Genomic DNA, 16,396 nt, shown 5'->3' with positions numbered 1-16,396 from the left:
AGTTGGTTCCAGAGATATGGGGCTGCGGCCGAAAAGGCCCGAGAGCGAGTGTTCTGTAGTTTGATTTGTCTTGGCCCAGGGGTAGTCAGTCTGTTCTTTCCTACTGACCTCAGTGCTCTCTGGGGTTCATACGGGGAGAGACGGTCCTTCAGGTAGGCTGGTCCTCGGCCATATAGGGCTTTAAAGGTGATAACCAGCACTTTGTACTGGACCCGGTATACAATCGGTAACCAGTGCAGTTCGCGTAGCCCCGGCCGTACATGTTCCCATCTTGGGAGACCAAGCAACAGCCTGGCCTCCGCGTTCTGCACTAGCTGTAACTTCCGGGTCCGGCACAGAGGCAGCCCCATGTAGAGGGCATTACAGTAGTCCAATCGTGAGGTGACCGTCGCATGGATCACCGTTGCTAGGTCCTGACGCTCCAGGAAAGGGGCCAACTGCTTTGCCCACCTCAGATGGAAGAATGCTGACTTGGCAGTGGCTGTTATCTGGGCCTCCATTGATAATGAAGGCTCCAGTAAAACACCCAGACTCTTCACCTGCTGCGCCGCCTTTAGCTGCACACCATCGAAGGTCGGGAGGGATATTTCCCCCCCTGGAGCGCCGCGACCCACACAGAGAACCTCTGTCTTTGCCGGATTCAGCTTCAGCCCACTCAGTCTAAGCCACGTTGCGATAGCCTGTAACGCCCGATCCAGGCCTTCCGGGGGGGAGGCGGGCCGGCCGTCCATCAGCAGATAGAGCTGGGTGTCATCTGCATATTGGTGACAGCCCAGCCCAAACCTCCTGGCAATCTGGGCAAGGGGGCGCATATAGATGTTAAATAACATCGGGGAGAGGACTGCTCCCTGAGGCACCCCACAGTCTAGTGTGCGCCTCTGGGATCGTTCACCCCCGATAGCCACCCTTTGTCCCCGACCCGTGAGGAAAGAGGAGAGCCATTGTAAAGCAGGCCCCTTAACCCCAATGTCGGCGAGGCGGTGGATCAATAGCCGATGGTCGACCGTATCAAATGCAGCCGACAGATCTAATAACATCAGCACTGCTACACCGCCTCGATCCAGTTGCCGTTGGAGGTCATCTGCTAAGGCGACCAAGACCGTCTCCGTCCCGTGGCCCGGTCGGAAGCCAGACTGGCACGGGTCTAGGACAGAAGCGTCATCTAGAAATCTCTGTAGCTGCAACGCCACTGCCCTCTCGATGATTTTACCTAAAAATGGTAAATTAGACACCGGTTGATAGTTCGCCAATTCGGCCGGGTCTGCTGTTGATTTCTTCAAGAGGGGGCGGACCAAGGCCTCTTTCAGAGGCGTTGGAAAACGCCCCTCTAAGAGGGATCTATTTATGATGTCCCGTAAAGGACATCTAAGCTCCCTCTGGCAAGATTTAATCAGCCAGGAGGGGCAAGGGTCCAGATCGCATGTTGTTGGGCGAGCAGCGGAGAGAATTCCATCAACTTCTTCCAGGCTGAGTGGGTCGAAGTGGTCCAGCAGTAAATCCGAAGACAGGCGCGGAGCCTCAGTCTGACTTACTGTATCTAATGTGATAGGTAGGTCTTGGCGGAGTGATGAGATTTTATCTGCAAAATATTTCGCAAATGCCTCACAGCCTATCTCCAATTCTCTAACGTTTGGTTTGCCTTGTGGCAGTGTTATAAGATCTCCAATTACCCTAAATAATTGTGCTGGGCGCGAATTTGCAGATGCAATCTTGGCTGCAAAGTATTGTTTCTTTGCAGTCTTGACTGCCATCTCATATGACTTCATAAACGTTCTATAGGATGTTCTCGTCACTTCGTCCCGAGTATGCCTCCACCGCCTCTCTAGTCGTCTGAGCCCTTGCTTCAGCTGGCGTAGCTCCAAGGTATACCATGGAGCCAGCTTCATACGAGGGTGCAGAGGGCGCCGGGGTGCGATTTCTTCGATGGCCCTGGATAGCTGATCTTGCCAGACTTCCACCAGGTCATTGAGGGAATCGCCAGTGGGCCAGGGGTCCCTCAGGGCCGTTTGGAACCGTTCCGGGTCCATCAGGCCCCGAGGGCGAGCCAAAATAGGCTCTCCGCCCATACAGGGTTGGGGCGGCATCTCCATACGGGCCTTAAGGGCTAGGTGATCCGACCATGGGACCGCTTCATCTGCGATATCGTTCACCAAAATCCCAGACGCAAAGATCAGGTCTAGTGTGTGTCCGGCCTGATGCGTGGGTGTTGTAACAAATTGAGAGAGTCCTAGTGTCGCCATGGAAGACACTAGGTCCATCGCCTGAGTGGAGGCCGTGTCGTCGACATGGACATTGAAGTCACCCAGGACCATAAGTCCTGGGCTCTCCAATGCCCAGCCCGCCACTGCCTCCAATAGTGATGGTAAGGCGCTGGCTGGTGCGTTAGGCGGACGGTACACCAGCCAGATCGCCAACCCCCCTCCAACATCCCACCACAGACCGACACACTCGATGCCATCGATCTTTGGGGCCGGGAGAGCCCTAAAGGAGTAAGCCTCCCGTATGAGTAATGCCACCCCTCCCCCCCGCCCGTTACTCCGTGACTGGTGAAAGACCGAGTAACCTGGGGGGGGTCATCTGGGAGAGAGCTACTGTCTCTCCATCCCGCACCCAGGTCTCGGTCACGCAAGCCAGGTCCACGTCCTGCCTAAGCAGGAACTCCTTAAGGGTCGAGGTCTTATTATTGATGGACCTGGCGTTGCATAACACCAGTGACGGAGACGAGCATTTCCTCTTAGGCCCACTACCTGCCACTGTTGGGATGGGCAATAGACTGGAAGGTGGCCGAGCACTGATTTGTCTCTGTCTCCTTCCCTTATATAATTGTCTATTCCCACCGTCATATCTTCCCCTCCCCAGGGAGGGGAATATTTTAATGCCATCTTTAAAGGGTGGCAGCGCTGTGATGCCACTGACGGCATCACTTATGATGACTGCACCCTTTCTTGAAATACTTTTCATTAGATGTGGAAGAAAATAAACTGATTCCTTTATTGAATACTTCATTACTGAATATACCAACAATATATCTATATTTAGTTCTTTTTGAAAAAGAAAAAAGAAAAAAGAAAAAGCCCCATATAAACTTAGCACAGTCACCTTGGAGTTAAACAGTTTTATGGCAGCTGGGATATACCGAGCCCCAGATGAATAAAAGAAACAACAAATAATATCTGATGCTTTTGTAGCCCATCTTTTAATGTGATCAGCTTGCACGCCCCAAGTTAATCTCTGGTCAAACCCAAGTATTTAAGATACGGGACCTCCTCAATAACATTACCATGAATTTTCCACTTGTGGTATATATGGAATAACGGGTCTTGGGAAAACCATTTTTTTTCTCTTAAAATTATATCCTTTGCAATAAAGCAACTACTTTGAGGTCCCTCATTGGGTGTCCTGAAGGTTGAAGTGTTCTGTGTTTGCATACATTGGAAGGACTCCTTCAGACATAGATGGCAGATGTCTTTCAGCTCCCCAGACACAATGGACACAAATCTGACCTCAAGAATCACAAGACTGAGAAGCCCATAGGAGAACATTTGAACCTTCCAGGACACTCAATGGGGACCTCAGAGTAGCTGTTTTATTGCACAGTTGCTTTGAATGCACAGCAATTGTTTTCTGTTTTGCCCTAGCTCAAAGACGCCAGCCACGCATTTACCAAATTAAGGTATCTGTGATGCCATAATTTTGTAAATTTCAGTACAATGTTACCCTTATGAATGAGGCAGAAACAAGACACCTGTAAATGAACATCCAGGGAAACTTTTTTTAAAGTTCCCCTAAAGGCTTTTCTGTATTGCCTTTTACTGTCAAATTTGTGACCATTAGTTTACCCCTATGCACATGATATGCATGTCTGCAGATCTTAAAGTGACTATTCATTCTAAAAGTGATTTTCAAAAACAGAACACAGCAAGAGACTGCTGAGATACAACTGTAACCACTGGCCAACTCTCACCTTTTCCTGGGTTTGGCCCAGCCCAGGGGCATTGTTAGGGAGGTTCCTGCTAAATTTCTGGGTAGCTTCTCCCTAAAACCCCCATGACCTTACCTCCATAGGAGTGATAATGAAGGCCCCTCTCTGTGATGTCACTGGTTCCTCCCTATGATGTCATTGGATCCCAGTTTTTTTAGGGATCTATAATAGCGATACCTCTGGCCAAGCTCTAGCCCTCCCCCCCCAAAAAAACCCTGGAAAGTCTATGCCCCTGGATGTAGACACACTAAAACAGTGTCCTGAGACACCATTTCTGACTGAGTAACCAGAAGTGGAGCCCCATGGTGCAGAGTGGTAAAGCTGCAGTACTGTAGTCCTAAACTCTGCTCACGACCTGAGTTCAATCTCGGCGGAAGCTGGTTCAGGTAGCCAGCTCAAGGTTGACTCAGCCTTCCATCCTTCCGAGCTTGCTGGGGGGAAAGTGTGGATGACTGGGGAAGGCAATGGCAAACCACCCCGTAAAAAGTCTGCCATGAAAACGTGAAAGTAACGTCACCCCAGAGTCAGAAGCGACTGTTACTTGCACAGGGGACTACCATTATCATCACTTCTTTTTAACCAGAAGTGATGTGTCATGGGGCACTCCAGGATTTCACCAAAACTCTATATAAAAATGATAGTGTTTGAGGGAATCCTAGAATGTCCCACACCACTGGAAGTCACTTCCTGTTACAGTCAGAAATGACATTGTGGTGATGCAGGATTCCATTCCATTCCTTCAGTTTTCCAGTTGCTCACCAGAATGAGGACATACAAAATTATTTGAAACAATGTTATTAGTAACATATGATAATAAATTTCAATTTCTTACTTCATTAATAATTACTTTTTAAAAAATCTATCCCATATATTACTTTCTACCCACCCCTTCCCCTGTTACTTGACCCCCGCTGGTGTTATATACTTAAAATCTTAATATTAAAGGTACCCTTAATTAATAAGAACCAAAATTAATATCCTCCTCCCTCTTATACTTAGTCATTATCAAAAATTGTCCAATGTCCTTTTATTTTCCACTCTTTTTCTACATATCTTCTGAACTTTTTCCACTCCCTCTTAAATACTTCTAAATCATAGTCTCTTAAGGTTCTTGTTAACTTGTCCATTTTACTCCATGTCATAACTTTTACAATCCAATCCCATTTCTCTGGTATTTTTTCTTGCTTCCACAACTGCACATACAATGTCCTAGCAGCTGAGAGCAAGTACCAGATTAAAGTTCTATCTTCTTTTGGAAATTTTTCCATTTGTAATCCCAACAGAAAAGTCTCTGCAACTTTGTTAAATTTGTATCCCAAGATCTTAGAAATCTCTTGTTGAATCATCTGCCAATACTTTTTCGCTCTTTCACAAGTCCACCACATATGGTAGAAAGAACCTTCATGTTTGTACATTTCCAACATCTGTCTGGCATCTTATTGTTCATCTTTACCAACTTTTTAGGAGTCATATACCATCTATACATCATCTTAAAACAATTTTCTTTAATACTCTGACATGCTGAGAGTTTCATAGAGTTCTTCCACAAATATTCCCATGTTCTTTATTTACATTAAATATTCTTTATTTACATTATTCTTTATTTACATTAATTGCCCACTTAATCATTTGAGATTTCACTACTTCATCTTCCGTAGACCATTTTAAAAGTAACTTATAGATTTTCAAAATTAATTTTTCATTATCTCCAAGCAGAACTTTTTCCATTTCTGTTTGTTCTCATCTTATTCACTTTGCTTAGGCCTGCCGTCAGGGACTCTATTTCAGATATGCATGTGTTTTTGATTCACATTCATTTCTACCCCAACTCTGAGATTTCAAAAGGGAAACAGAGAAACTGGAAGCTTCTATTTCAGTGATTCACAGTGAACCATTCATCTCAAAAGTAGAAGAGCACTGGGCAGGAATCCTGAGGTAAGAGAGTGGAGTATGTCACAACTATAGGTCTTTTTTGCCATTTTTTTATATTTTGGGATGTCTGGACATTGTCCCCACATATAAAAATGTCTCCGGTAAGTAGAAAAATAGTACATCCAGGAGAGCAGTTATATCCCATCATGCTAGTTAGTTTTCTGCTTGCAGAGATTTTTTTTAAGGGAATCCATCCCCTTGCAATTCAAAGTGGGATAATTCACTGTATCACTTCCAAACTCTACTACTTCAAGAACATATGAAACAGTCTTATACCAAACTCAGGCCTGTAGTCCACCTAGCTCAGTATGTCTACTTAGACTGACAGAAGTTTTTCAACATTCAGCTGAACAAAACAGCTGTTACCTGAGGCACCTGCTATCGTATAGTATTGGAGATGGAGATGCCAGCAATTGAACCTTCTGCATACAAGCATCTGTTAAGAACATAAGAAGAGTCCTCATGAATCAGATAAATGATCTGTCTAATCCAGGATCCTGTATCACACAGTGGCCAAACCAGTTCCTGAGGCCTTCCCCTGATGTTGCCTCCAGAAAATTAGTGCTTCTGAATGTGAAGGTTCCCCCTCATTCACCATGACAAGTAGCCATTGATAGACTTATCCTCCATGAATCTAATTCCCTTTTAAAGCTGTCCGTTCCGGTGGCCATTACTACATCCTCTGGCATTGAACGGCACATTTCAATCACTCTCTGTGAAAAGCAGTATTCTCCTTCTGTCTGTCCTGAGTTTGAGTTCTGTGGCACCTTAAACCAGCGAAGTTTTTTTCAAAGTATCAACTTTTGTGTGCAAGCACACTTCTGAGGGTATCTGAAAGCAGGGGTGTAGTCATAAAATTTTGGGTGGTGGGGCATTGAGGCATCCTATAGGGCAGGGGAGCGGGGGGAGAGAAAGGGGGAAATAAAAGAGTTGGAAGCTGCCAACAGAATGGCTCCCTAGCCCCCAGCATGCAGAAGAGGAAGAGTTCTCAGCTTCAAGGGGGCAGAAGGTTGCCATCTATTCCTTCTGCTGGTCCCTCGTGACTCTACTGGCTTCCTCATCCACATGAATCCGGTAAGGGGAGGGGGAATCTCTGACTCTCTTTCTCATTTTGCATTTTATTTTATTTAATTTTTTTTTTTGCAATTTTATTTTATTTTGAATTTTTAAAACTTATTTATTACTCAGCCTGGGGAGGGGGGGGGGAGAAAATGAGCCCGAAGCTTCCACGACTGCCCAGGTTCATTTTTAAAACCCCATGCACATCTTACTTTTTTTTAAAAAATGATATTTTAAAATTTTCATTTTAGTTTTTCCCATGAAGGCAGTGCTCATTCATGAGGGGGATTGCCCCCAAATGCCCTATGTTACTGTGGGTGTGTCTGAAGGTATAAACTTGCATGTGCAAGCGCACTTCTTCAGGTATCTAAAGAAGTGTGCTTGCACACATAAGCTTATGCCTTGAATAAAACTTTGTTAGTCTTAAAGGTGCCACAGAACTTTGTTCTGCTGCCTCAAACCAACAAGACTTACCTGCCTGACTCTTTCTACTATCAGTTTCATTTGATGCCCTCAAGTTTTAGTATTTTGAAAGAGGGAGAAAAATTTCTCTCAACCCTCTGCACCCCATGCATCATCAAAGGTAATAATTCCCTAATGGAACTGACAAAATATGGCATTCCCATTGGCTGTGGTGTGCATTCCATCAATGATTGGGCCCATCAACTGTCACTCAAGAGAGCTTTCATGCTATTGGCTGGGCCTTTTCCTCTTTCCCACCCACCATTGCCAACCTACTCTCTGTGGCATTTGGAAGAGAAGGTATGCAGCAGCAGTGGGGAAATGGTGATGAGACAGGGAATGAAGATGGTAATGCGACTAGGTGGCAAGGCCTGGCCCACCAGGAGCATCTCCTCAGAAGCCATAGTGGCCACCTGTTTCCTGTCCCTCCCTCTCTCCCTCCTCCCCTCAGTCTTGCCCCAGTACAGAGGAGGATTGACCCACTGGGGAAGCTTCTAGTCAGAAGCTGTTGCTAGGCAACCAAGATTGCTGTTGTCTGTAAAAGGAAAGGCCTCAGGGGAATAGAATGTCATACAGTCCACCTCCAAAGCAGTTATTTTCTCCAGGAGGAGAGAGATCTGTTGTCTGGAGATCAGTTGTGATACCAGGAGATTTTCAGGCTCCACATGGAGGTTGGCTACTCTCTGCCTAGCTGCTTGCTACTGCTGCTGGGAAGGAGATAGGGTTGCCAACTCCAGACTGAGCAATTCTTGGAGATTTGAGGGGTGGCGCCTAGAGAGGATGGAGTTTGAAGAGGGGTGGGACCTCTGACAGGTATAATGTCATAGACTCCTCCCTCCAAACCAGCCACTTCCTCCAGTAGAACTATTGTTGCCAATCTCCAGATAAGGGCTGGAGATCACTCAGAATTACAGCTGCTCTCCAGATGGCAGAGATCAGCTCCCCTGGAGAAAATAGCTGCTTTACAGGGTGGACTCTGTCATTGTACCCTGATGAGGTCATTTCCTTCCTGCTTTGGTCCACTTTGTGGAGAAACACTGTACTTTTCCTAGGTACAGCCAGCAGGAAAGGGGGAGGAAATGGAAAGCTGATCAGTTGCCCTATCAAGGTGATAGCAGCTGGGCAGGGTGTCAGCACAGCTTCTCTGAGTACGACTCAGAGGAGAACACCTCTGCAATGTGCTCTCTGAGGTTCTCCACGCCTCCAAGAGTGCACTGCACAGATCTGGCTCAGTTGGAACCTGCCCAGCCCTCCTTCCATGCCGCATTGCCTGATCTCCCCATGGGCAGGAGTGCAGTGGCAGGGCAGGCATGAGTGGGGGGGTGTGGGGCAGGTGCTGGCCTGGGGCACCCAAGGCCCTAGCACTGGGTCTGCCCACATCCCGGGCAGGCAAAAGAGGTGGTGGTGACATGTGCACCACTCAGAGGCTGCTTTCCTTTGCAAACTACCACAGCCTTTGAGTGGCGGAGAGGCCTCCTGCTGCCCTCTTCACCTACCTGGATCCTGAGAAGGCAAAAGAGGTGGTACACGGTAGCAATGTGTGCACCACCACAAGGGGTGGGAGTCCTTGCTTGGGGCAGCAGGATCCATGGCCAGCACATGGCAGCAGACAAGGTTGCAAGTGGCCTGGGGCACCACCTTGCCTATGAAGCACCTCCTTCCCACCACTCTCGGCTGAGAGCAGCTGGATGGTGCATTGGCAGCACTCTCCACCGAGCTCAGCTTCCCTTCCTTGAAAGGGAAGCTGGGCTCAGAGGAGAATGCACTCCGCATGTCTGCTCTAGCCTTGAAAGCACCCTACCTCTGTGGTGTACCACATTGATTAAGCTTGGCTAGATTTTTGTATCACTAATTTTGTTGAAAAATCTGTATAATTTCCAGCTTTTCCTTCAGGGGTCTAGCTGTCTGTCTCCTCTCCTCTATTCTTGTCTGGCAAAGAATATAATCCTTTGTTTTCATTGTTCTGTAAAAATTAGTATTCCAAACTATGGCAACAAGTTCCATCTGAGTACCGGTCACGAGCAAAGGGAATATAATAATTATTCTGGAGGTCACACTTCCTAATTCTACTGATTAATCAAATTTCTATTTAAAAAATCAAATCTCCAAAACAATGACCCTGTTGCGCTGTTTTCAACAGCTATATACATTGGCCACCCTTCTCTGTATAGCTCTGAAGGTTCTAATGAAAGAAAGCCAATTAGGAGTGAACTAGTTAATAAGAACATAATCAGGGTCATTCTTTGGTAACCAATCAATCAACAAAATGCTAATCACCTACGCTCTTGTAAGTTTGGAATAATCTATTAGTAATTACAATGAAGCACAAATCAAACATCTACCCTAATTGTAGCCAAAAGGCACAAATGTCTCTTTGTTGACCGACAAGACAGCACTATTTGATAGAGTGTGACAGGAATGTTTATAAAAAATGTCCATTCCCTACAGATTTTCCCCCTTTTGTGAGTTAAAGGGCTATTTCATACCTGCATGGTGTTTGCAGTGTTTGCCTAAATCTATACAATTATTTGCTGAGAAATAACACTTGTACACATAAAGTTACATCAAGTCACAGCAAACTTATGAAGACCCCATCAAGGGGCTTTGAAGGCAAGTGAGAAGTTGAGGTGGTTTGCCATTGCCTTCCTCTGCAGTGCCTTCCTTGGTGACCTCCAGCCCTGCTTATTGATGAAATTGGGCTATGCCATGCCACCTTCCCTCACAAAATAATACTTGCTTCCTATGTATTTGTAGTGACTTTCTGTCTTCATTGCAGCTGTTAGCTTGGATGCCACCCAAAATATCCACTGATGAAATGACTTCCATCAGCAGAGTGCAATTTTCTTGCCTCTCCCCTCTTAGCTGCAACCCAAAATGTCCCCTGAAATTCTGCTCATGGGGGAAATGGAACCACCTAAAAATACTATGGCAGGAGAATCAGTGGGAGGCTCATTTTCCACCCCTGGAAAATTTCCAAGATTTGTTCTCTGTCTCACAGTATATCCTTCTTCTTTAAAATACCAGGATATCTGGTATTGATAACATACAGAATTCTATTGTTATAAGAATAGAAGCAGCATTTTAGTACCAGGTCTTGTAAGCAGTGACAGATTGCAATTGTCTATTTTTGTTGATCAATATCCTTTATTGAACTGGTGTTGGTAAATGCTTGCATATGACATTGGCAATCTTTTTCCTTTTCTTTCACTTTTTCATAGGCTCAAGAGAGTAAACGGTGTCCAGGTAATGCTGCTTATTGGTCATAAATTCCTTATGAATGCTTATCTTTTAAAGAAGAAATAAGATGCTATTGTGATTCAAAGTTCTATAAAGCTCCAGTGTGTACATGAAGCTCTGAGAAAACAGGAGCTTCCTTATGTGATGTAATGCTTTATGACTATGTACAACATTGTCTAGTAGTCTGGTGTAGTGGAGAGCCAGTCTGGTGTAGTGGTTAAGTGTGCGGACTCTTATCTGAGAGAACCGGGTTTGATTCCCCACTCCTCCACTTGCACCTGCTGGAATGGCCTTGGGTCAGCCATAGCCCTGGCAGAGGTTGTCCTTGAAAGGGCAGCTGCTGTGAGAGCCCTCTCCAGCCCCACCCACCTCACAGGGTGTCTGTTGTGGGGGAGGAAGGTAAAGGAGATTGTGAGCCCCTCTGAGACTCTTCGGAGTGGAGGGCAGGATATAAATCCAATATCTTCATCTACCTCACAGAGTGTCTGTTGTGGGGGAGGAAGGTAAAGGAGATTGTGAGCCGCTCTGAGACTCTTCGGAGCGGAGGGCGGGATATAAATCCAATATCTTCTTCTTCTTAAATGTCCCCATGTATATTGCAGAATCCAATTTTCTTTATAGTGTATCTTATTAAATCCTTTTACTGCTAATTGACAGATCCAACTGCCTTACTAGGACTAAAAACTAAAAATCAAACATTGATACATGGGAGAGACAATCTTGTTGTCTGAGGCAATTATTAAAGGAGTGAAATTTTCATCAGGGTTTGTCCTTACTATGATGGGTCTAAGAGCATGGACCCATGTGCAACTAGTCTGTCCTCACTAAACATCTACCATTCAGACAAATGGTGACAATTAAGAAGAAGACTCCTCAATCAATAAAGATATGTAAAGTGGTAAAGTGAGTGAAAAGGCAAGCTGAAATCAATTAATAGTAGCCCATATTCATATGGAAAAGTGGAGTAGAAATATTTCAAGTAAATAAATATTGGTGATCGGGGGGGAGGAATGTAGTCCAGGAGGACACACACACACTCCCCCCCCCCCCACAATTATGATCAGAACAAAATGTTTGTGAGATTATTATAATATGCATATAACCCAGCTTCCCAATTGCTCAGTTCCTCAAAAAAGTAATTCCATTTACCTAAATTGTCACGTGTATTTTTTATGACTACTGCTTAATCTAAAGATGCAATCACTTGGTAAAATGGATTGACTTGGAATGAGCTATTTCAGTTAATTGTGTAAATAATTATTCTGTTAAAAAGAGGAATGAATATGTATTTACCTTGCAGAGCGGAACAACTCTAAAGGAGCTGTCTTGGTCTATCAGCTGCGTAATGCACTACACATTGCAAAAAGTCACTTAACTATGTATTTATCTATGGCTCATGTCAGTTTACATCAAAAACGTAACATGATTTAATCACATTTGGTATATGTGCATTTTACATCTTTTTTTTTTTTTTTGTATTATGCAAATACTTACAACATGAAGTCCTATGCTGGTCGCCTTCTGAAGATGAGTATCTCCATGTCTTTAGATCCAGGTGGGTGGCTATGTCGGTCTGAAGTAACAGAATGAAGTAAGAGTTCAGTAACACCTTTAAGACCAGCAAAGTTTTATTCAGTGTATAAGCTTTCGTTACACATACACTTCTTCAGATATAACAAAATGGGAGAAAAGCATTCAAATTTATACAGACTGGAAAAAAAAATGAATTAGCATATAACATGATGTAACCATTTTGAGACAAAGCAGGGATAACGAGCCAAGTGCACAGGGTCAACTGCTGTATGGATCCAATTAAGGGGAAACAACATTTGATGTGATAAATATGTCAAGATAATAATAATAATAATAATAAACATTTAATTTATACCCCGCCCTCCCCACCAAAGCAGGTTCAGGGCGTCTCACAACGTAATATAAAATACAAGGATTACATGATAAAACAATAATCTACAACATTATACAATTTCCTTCAAATTCCCTTAAAACCATCTAATTAAAACCACCAATTCATACGATCATATTTGGTGCGACATTTTCAGAATTTCCAATCTTACTCATATACAGATTTTTTCATAATGGTGGTACAGCTGAATCTGCACTAAGAAAAGGTCAGCTGAAAGAGGGTAGTCTTGCAGGCTCTGTGGAACTGGGCAAGACTCCACAGGGCCCGCACCTCCTCTGGTAATAGATTCCACCAGTGGGGAGCCATGATTGAGAAGGCCCTTTCCCTTGTAGTTTTCAGTTTGGCCTCCTTCAGCCCAGAGATTATCAGTAGATTTTGTGAACCTAATCTCAGCACCCTCTGGAATACATATGGGGAGAGACGGTCCCTAAGGTAGATAGGTCCTCTGCCATATAGGGCTTTAAAGGTAATGACCAGCACCTTGTAACAGATCCAGTACACAATTGGCAGCCAGTGCAGCTCCCGCAGCCTCGGCTGTATGTGCTCCCACTTAGGGAGCCCTAATAGCAGCCTGGCTGCCGTGTTCTGCACCAGCTGCAGTTTCTGGGTTCAGCACAAGGGCAGCCCCATGTAGAGGGCATTGCAGTAGTCCAACCTCGAAGTGACCGTTGCATGGATCACTGTTGCCAGATCATCACGCTCCAGGAAGGGAGCCAAATGCCTCACCCGCCTAAGATGAAAGAAGGCAGATTTGGCAGTGGCTGCTATCTGGGCCTCCATTAACAGAGAAGGCTCCAGTAGTATCCCCAAGCTCTTGACCTTGTGCGCCATTACCAATAACGCCCCATCAAAAACTGGTAGGGGGATTTCTCCTCCCAGACCACCATGACTCAGGCAAAGGACCTCTGTCTTCGCTGGATTCAACTTCAGCCTGCTCAGTCTGAGACATCCTGCCACAGCCTGTAACAGCAGGTCCAAATTTTCTGGGACACAGCCAGGCCGGCCGTCTATTAGTAGATCGAGCTGGGTATCATCGGTCAACCCAGCCCATACCTCCGGGCAATCTGGGCAAGGTGACACATGTAGATGTTAAACAACATTGGGGAGAGGACTGCCCCCTGTGGCACCTCACAATTAAGTGGATGCCTCTGGGACAGTTCTCCCCCAATCACCACCCTTTGTCTCCGACCGTCAAGGAAAGAGGAAAGCCATTGCAAAGGCAACCCCTGAACCCATCCGCTAGTCCGTGATTGGTGAAAGATTGAGTATCCTGGGGAAGCCATTTGGGACTAGTCTCACACACATACAAAGCCATTTGGGAGAGAGCCACTGTCTCTCCCTCTCGCACCGAGGTCTCAGTCACGCAAACCAGGTCTGCGTCCTGTTTAAGCAAAAAGTCACAAAGGACTGAGGTCTTATTATTTATGGACCTGACATTGCATAACACCAATGACGGAGGCGAGTGTTTTAACCTGGCCCCACTGCCTGCCACCATTGGGATGGGACACAGACTGTAATTAATAGCTAATAATAATTCAATCAAATTTCTGATGGCTCATTAACTATAAAACCCTCCCAGTCGAATCAAACCCTTTAATTAATTTGCCAAAAATACAATCTTTTATATCAAATAGCCAATCAATTAATTAGTGATTCCACCCAAATTAATTAACCAAAAATAATCAATCAATCAATCAATTTAGCAGTCAAATCTCATTCTAATTCCATTCATAAAAATTAGCAGTTGGAAGTAGATACAGTTACATACAGGGTTCGCTACAAAGTGCTAGTTATTACCTTTAAAGTCCTATATGGCCGAGGACCTGCCTACCTGAAGGACTGTCTTTCCCCATACGAGCCCCAGAGAGCACTGAGGTCAGCAGGGAAGAACAAGCTGACTATCCCTGGGCCAAAAGAGGCCAAACTGCAGAACACCCGCACATGGGCCTTTTCCCTCACAGCTCCATGCCTATGGAACCAGCTCCCGGAAGAGGTGCGGGTCCTGCGGAGTCTTGACCAATTCTGCAGGGCCTGCAAGACCATCCTTTTTAGGTCGGCTTTTACAAACTGCTGATTTATGATCACTAAACAAATGGATCCGCCAAAATGACTTTGCCCAGGGACCCTCGCTATTATGTAAACTGACAGAAATAGCGCCAGAAACATCACTGTTCCTGTCAAATTATGTCAAATGTGAATTTAGAATTGTTTTTGGATAATGTTGATTTTAATGTCTTGTATATTTATTGTATTGTATATTTTATGGATGTTGTTAGCCGCCCTGAGCCTGCTTAGGGAAAATGGGAGCCCTGGGCACTGTCTGCCTAGGGGTCTCCACAATTTGGAACTGGCTCTGTTCCACAGAAACAATCCAATATGCTTAGGAAAAAGACATTTTGTTCCCTCATCACTCTCATTCTGATTTATCATAATACATTTACATACATAAGACATTTACAATTGAGAAATAATTTCTACAATTAATTTATGATAAAGTTAGCTATTTTTTAACACTTCTTCAATTAGTGTCTATGTTACTGTTCCCAGTTGTACCTCTTATACACTGAGCAATGGACCAGCAGCAAAACTTGTACCCCTATAAAGACAGCTTGGTCTTTATAGGCTCTGCATGCAAGAGTACTAAGTTCTCTTCTGTTCCCCACAGCTGGTGCACACTAGTAAGAGCTCCCACAGCTACAGCACATTGAATTATGTACAGATGGGGGAGAGAAAGGAATGACAAGAGGGGAAGTTTGCAGCAGAAGGGATTCAGTGGCAACTACCCATTTAGTCTGGATTCTACAGGTGTGCATTCTGAAATTCCCAAATCAAAAATATACATAAAAATTGCTGCCTTGATTTTCCTGAACAGTGACACAAATCTGGGGTTCTCAGGAATTACCAAATATACTGTGACAAGGAGACTGCTTTAATAATCTCCCCTCTAAAACAATCACCTTGTCTGTTTGCCTTAGTTGTCAAAATTACTCTTCAGAAATGGCACGTGAGGCACTGGTAAAGATTTAAACCAATTTTTGGTTTATTTGATTAAACTGGTAGGAAAGGGAATCGGTATAGTCACAGGGATTGGGATTTGGGTTAGGTAGGCAATAAACTAAAACTAAACACAACTTCATTTGAGGCTGCTGACTTCTCAAGTGACAGTTTTGTACTTAAAGTGTTTGACATTCACTACAGGTATGGCAGATGTGATAATGCCGAATCTTAGAGGTTGCTTGGTATAGATTTTCATATAAACTTCACACATGTTAATCATACAGTCTTGAGATTACAGTTCACTTTGTCCCTGTTGTTAAAACTAAGGTCCCTCTATTAGACCCCTTTTCCTCTAGCAAGATAGTTATTCTCTCCTCATTAAGAGCAATAACTCTATCTTTTGGCTTGTTTAGGGACTTTCCAGGCCATCTCTAAACCCTTTGCCAAACGCTTCTCTTCCAGACAAACAGTCTTTGCACATGGGACCTTTAGCTTAGAACTGGAGAGCTACAATTCCCTCTCAAGATGTGTCCCCCCCCCCAAACAGAGACTGTTTAACTTGTTGGGAACTGTCTCTGACCAGAGCCTCTTCTAGGTTCAAAGCCACACCACTTTGACTCTGAACCAGACTCTGCTTCAGGTGTAGGCTCTTCTCACATTAGAGAGACTCCCAAAAGTAACTGCTCTGATACATACACTCTCCAGCTGTTTCAGCTCCCCAGCTGCTTCAACCAACTGCCTAACTGTCCCCTCTTGACAGTTCGGTGAAGTTCCCCCAATCAGAGTGAGTTCTATTAGCTGTC

Source organism: Heteronotia binoei, chromosome 8 (genome assembly GCF_032191835.1).
Source record: "Heteronotia binoei isolate CCM8104 ecotype False Entrance Well chromosome 8, APGP_CSIRO_Hbin_v1, whole genome shotgun sequence".
In the NCBI taxonomy this organism is placed as follows: Eukaryota; Metazoa; Chordata; class Lepidosauria; order Squamata; family Gekkonidae; genus Heteronotia; species Heteronotia binoei.
Note: the sequence above shows the minus strand (reverse complement) of the source record.